This window comes from Vicia villosa, linkage group LG7 (assembly GCF_029867415.1).
Source record: "Vicia villosa cultivar HV-30 ecotype Madison, WI linkage group LG7, Vvil1.0, whole genome shotgun sequence".
NCBI lineage: Eukaryota > Viridiplantae > Streptophyta > Magnoliopsida > Fabales > Fabaceae > Vicia > Vicia villosa.
The window spans coordinates 105982111-105987864 of NC_081186.1; positions in this window are offsets into that span (position 1 = coordinate 105982111).

The window sequence follows — 5754 nt, forward strand, 5'->3', positions numbered from 1 at the left end:
ATAGGACTTTTTGGAAACCTCAGGATGTCCTATATAAGCCACTTTGGAAAATATTTTTCATTTGGAGATTTTATCTTGATGATATGTCCTTTGACAAAAAACTGTCTTTAGTTGACTTTTGAAAAGGACCTATAATCTTTTGTATTATATCTCCCAAATGAAGCATTTTTGGCCTTGGCTTGTGAGAGACAAAGTTGTAAAGAATCCAATTTCCTTCCAAATAGACTTTGAGTGAGGAATTTCTGATGTTCTATGTGAAAGTTATGGCCAGTCAAAGTTGAGTTGACTTTCTCCTAAAGAAACCCTAATTTGAACCTTTTTGCATTTGTTCATTTCTGAGTTTCTATTGATGACTCATGATCAACCCTTGATCAAATGATGGATATAATCTCCCATACTTGATGTTGACCAAAAGTCAGGAGCTTTGACTGTACTTAGGGATGGCAACGGGTGCCCGCGGGTGCGGGTTTTATACTACCCGAACCCGCACCCGAAATTACCACCCGAACCCGAACCCAAACCCAAAAGCTATTCGGGTGACAAAATAACACCCACGCCCACACCCGTTGTGTTCGGGTTTTTTCACCCAAACCCAAACCCGCAACAAAATACATAAAATATATTTTTCCTACAATTTTCTTACAACTTTCCATAAAATATATATATATATATATATATTCGGGTGTGATTTTGGGTTTCGGGCGCGGGTTTCACGCTACCCAAACCCGCACCCGAAATATCGGGTGGCACCCGAACCCGAACCCAAACCCAGTCAACTCGGGTTTTCATCCGTTGACTCGGGTTCGGGTGCGGGTGGGCCCCGCGGGTTTGGGTCTGTTTGCCATCCCTAACTGTACTTTGACCATGGTTGACTTTTAGGTTGACCTAGTCGACTATGGATCATCTGAGCCATTGAATGAGCAAACTTTGGAATTGAACCTTGATCTTTGAAATGGAGGTTCCTTGAAACATAATGAACCATGGGGAACTTCATTGGAGACCTTATTTTGTTAATTTCCTCAGGAAGGTACCAAACCCTAGCTTTAGGAGATCCTTGTTTAGAGAATGCCTTGATGAAACTCTTGAGCTTTGAATCATTGTGAATGAAATGAGGTGGGCAAATTTTGGGGTATCGACATTCGCGCTCAAGGTGTGGCGACATTATTTGTATGGAGTTCACTTCGAGATGTTCAGTGATCATAAGAGTCTGAAGTATCTCTTTGATCAGAAAGAACTTAATATGCGTCAGAGGAGATGGATGGAGTATCTTAAGGACTTTGACTCTGATCTTAAGTATCATCCCAGTTAAGCTAATAGAGTAGCAGATGCTTTGAGTAGGAATGACATTAAAGTTGCAGAACTGATGATGTCGGAGTTTGGTCTTATGGAGAAGTTTAGAAATCTGAATTTGCAATTGGAGTGGGCACCAACGGGTGTTTTGATTAGTAACTTGTGTATTAAGAACGAATTGCGAGAAAGAATCCGTCAAGCACATTGGAATGATGTAGAGTTGCAAGCTAAGGCAAATATCCCGGATTTCATTCGTACATCTGATGGACTCATTCTTTTTGGACAAAGGATGTGAGTGCCAAATGACGCAGAGTTAAAGAGGTTAATCTTGGACGGGGCCCACAAGAGCAAATTCACCATTAATTCTGGATCGACCAAGATGTATCAGGACTTGAAAGGGATTTTCTGGTAGCCCGGTATGAAGAGAGATGTAGCCAGTTACGTGGAACAGTGCATGATATGTCAACAAGTGAAGATAAAACACCAAAGACCAGGTGGTATGTTGCAGCCATTAGATATTCCTGTTTGGAAGTGGGACAGTATATCCATGGACTTCATTGTGGGACTACCACGGGTATTAGGTGGGCATGACTCGATTTGGGTGATAGTGGACCATTTGACTAAGTCCGCGCATTTCTTACCGGTTAAGACAACTCATAAGGTTTCTCACCTTGTGAGGCTTTTTGTGGCAAAAATTGTGAGATCGCACGGTGTACCTTCTATCATTATGTTGGATAGAGATTCGAAGTTTACTTCCCGATTTTGGAGAGCTTTTCATCAAGAGATGGGTACGGGTCTGAACATGAGCACTTCTAATCACCCTCAGACGGATAGGCAAACTGAAAGGACTATCCAGACCATAGAGATATGTTAAGGGCATGTGTTTTGGAAAGTGGTGGAAGTTGGAAGGATAACTTACCTTCGATAGAATTTGCGTATAACAACAGTTATCACGTGAGTATCGAGATGGCTCCATACGAAGCCTTGTACAACAGGAAGTGTCAATCACCCTTGTGTTGGTATGAAGTTGGTGAAAAGGGAATTCTTGGACCGAAGATAATTCAATAGAAAACAGAGAAGGTCAAGATGATCTGAGACAAGAAGCGCAAGCTTAGCCCGAGATACGTAGGACCTTATCAAATGATGAGACGGATAGGTGAAGTCGCATACCAGTTAGCGTTGCCTCCATCACTATCCGGGCTGCATGACGTATTCCATGTGTCTCAGTTGCGGAAGTTTGTGCCAGATTCGTTTCGTCATATTCTACCAGATACAATAGAAGTGGAACCAGATCTTTCTTTCCAAACACAACCGTGTCGTATCCTAGAATACGCTAACAAGTCATTGAGAAGTAAGGAGATACCTCTTGTGAAGTGATGTGGGAAGAGTCGCGTCCTGACGAAGCTACTTGGGAGCTCGAATTAGAGATACGGGAGTTGTATCCTCACCTACTCTCGTAAGTTTTTTTAAAATTCAAGGAAGAATTCTATTTAAGAGGGGGAGAATGTAATACCCGGTATTAATATTCCTTAAGAGTCTACTACTTATTTAATTAGTGGAGGACTTTTAAAGTTATATTATACCTATGATGTATGTATGTTTTGATAAATAAACTAAATACATGAGGGGTATTATGGCCTTTGTCCACTTAAATAGAACTAAGACATTGTTTGGCATGGGTTGTATTGATCATCTTAGAGCCAAAATAGAATTGTAGAGAGGAAGGGAGAAAGAAACGTGAAAGGAGAGGAAAGAAGAGAAGCACCACATCACAACTTCATCTCTAACCTTGCATGCACCATTGATTCAACAATCTTCATCATCTACTTCTCATTTTCGCAACTCTCTTCTCCAAGCTTCAAGGTGAGTCTCATAGATAGAGACTTGGGGTGTTCTTAAGGGTTTGATACTATGTTGGGGTTAAGGGTTTTGAGAGTAAATGCTTCAACAATCCTTACTAATGCATGATTATCCCTCCATTTTTGTAATAGTTGTTATAAATATGATTACTACACCTCGTTAATCGATCAAGATTGAATGCATGTGGAGTTTAAGGCTTGGGGACCCCAAATACGCTTTCTGATTTTCCAGGGTTTAGCAGAGTTTGCTGTAGCGAACTTTCATTCGCTGTAGCGAATGGTTCACTGTAGCGAATTGAGTAGCAAATAAGTCTGGGAGTTGACTTGATTTATTCGCTGGAGCTCGCTACCATTTGCTTTAGTGAATCGGGGCTTCACTGGCAGTTTGATGTAGCGAACTCATCTGTTTGGAAAAAGGTTTGCTTCTGTTTGAGTTCGCTGTAGCGAACTACTCTGTTGTAGAATTGGTATTTCTCCCCTATGAGTGCAGTTTTGTTTTGTGTCAGAATCGAAGGCCTCTTATGACTTGTATGACATGTTGGTATATGTTTTAAGTGTACGAGACTATGATATGATCACTATCCTACTTGTAAGCATCTATGCTTAAGAAATACAATTATGTGGATTATGTTATGATGTGATCTTTGTTATTCTCGTTCGTTTTGGTTGAACGTTTGGAGATACTTTGCCTGTATGGCCTGATTGTGTTGTGGTATGCTTGAATCGGAGTGGGCCTAAGCTATTAGGGGGGTAAATCGCATAGAACACTTGATACCGTTGCGATGTGCTTGTGAAGGAATGCGGGGCACTTCCCGCTTGTAGTACACATCAGCGTTCTCGGTATGTTCTACACACCTGAGCTACCATTGAGATGTGCTTGTGAGGGCCGTAGGGGGCACTTCCACACTTGTGGTACACATTAGCCTGCTTGGTATGGTGGAGAAGTAATGCCACGTAGGCAACATTACTTTTGATTCACGTCTAGTGATGCCACGTAGGCAAGATCACTAGGCTTTCATCCGGTGGGCTCGTGTTGTCAAGATGGCATTTTTGTATTGAGCTGGATGGGTCCCTCACACATGCATTTTGATGATTGACGGGGCCGTGATGCCACGTAGGCAATGTCACCGCTGTAACTCGTCGCGAATGGGGTGCCACTTAAGACTCATTTGTCCCATCGTGCAGTGCGCCGGTACAAGTCTCTTGATGTGATACACGGGTGTAACTCACAGAGGGTGTGGATTGCGTAGCCTAACAAGCGGGCTGTAACTTACTTCTGGATTCCTCGTACACGGGTACGGGTTTGCATACGATGGTTTTGGCTATGTACTTACTGTTATTACCTCATTGGATAGTCATGGGACTTCCAATCGTGGTGTTTCCTTGTTTGTATTTGCACCTGGCCGTGAGGTAACCTGGATTCTCGGTGAATTTGTTCTTATTGCATGTTCCTTGTAGAAATGAGCCAACCCGTAAGATAGGGAGACTCACTGAGATTTAGTAATCTCACCCCATTCCAATTATTCTTTTACAGGTAGCTCGAAGCAGGATCGTGGAAAGGGTAAGATGGCTTAGCTTTGAGATGGTGTTTCTTGGCGATATGCTCTTCTATAGTTCATAACCTTTTGTGCTATCATCTTTTTTATTATGGATATGTATTAGTACTCATTGGGAACTCTTGTATTTTTTGGCAATGACAGTTTGGGCTTGTATTTGTACTAATAACAATATCTACTTCGCTGCTTATGTTTATGATTTTCGATTACCATTTTAATGCCATATACGTATATCCTAGGCGATGTATGTATGAGGTGTTACATGATGGGTAGAATGTCACGTGTAATTCTTTAATTGTTCTTTCACAAGTATATGCATAGGATACATGCTATTATGTGAGATAATGTGAAATCAATTGTGAGTAAATCTCATAGCAAGCCGACCTTGCAACTATGGAACGAACATGTAGTATCGTGTTAGATTGTATATGTGTATCTTAAATATACTTTGCTGTTGCACTTGTGAGTTGGAATATGTGTTTAATACTGAGTATGTATTGTACCAATGGAATGGTCATGTTGTGATCAATGCTAGATTTCTGTTGTTCCGGTTGAACATTCGGAGTTGTTTGTTTGGTATGGCTTTACGCGCATGAGTTGTGATATATGCTAGAATAGGATTAGGCCTAGGCTATTGGGGGGTAAACCGCAAGAACACTTGATACCGTTGCAATGTGCATGTGGAGGTCTTTCAGGGCGTTTCTCCACTAGCCGTTAACACATTGGCGTTCTCGGTATGTTCTACACACCTGAGTTACCATTGCGATGTGCATGTAGAGGTCTTATAGGGCGTTTCTCCACTAGTCGTTAATACATATGCGTGCTTGGTATGATGGAGAGGTAACGCCATGTAGGCAACATTACCTTCGATTCACCTCTAGGGATGCCACGTAGGCAAGGTCACTAGGCTTTCGCCCGGTGGGCTCGTACTGTCAAGATGGCGTATTTGCACTAGCCGTTAACACATCAGCGTATAGACAATGATGGGGTTGGACGCCACTTAGGCAATGTCGCGGCTGTAACTCATCTCAGATGGAATCTATTTAGGA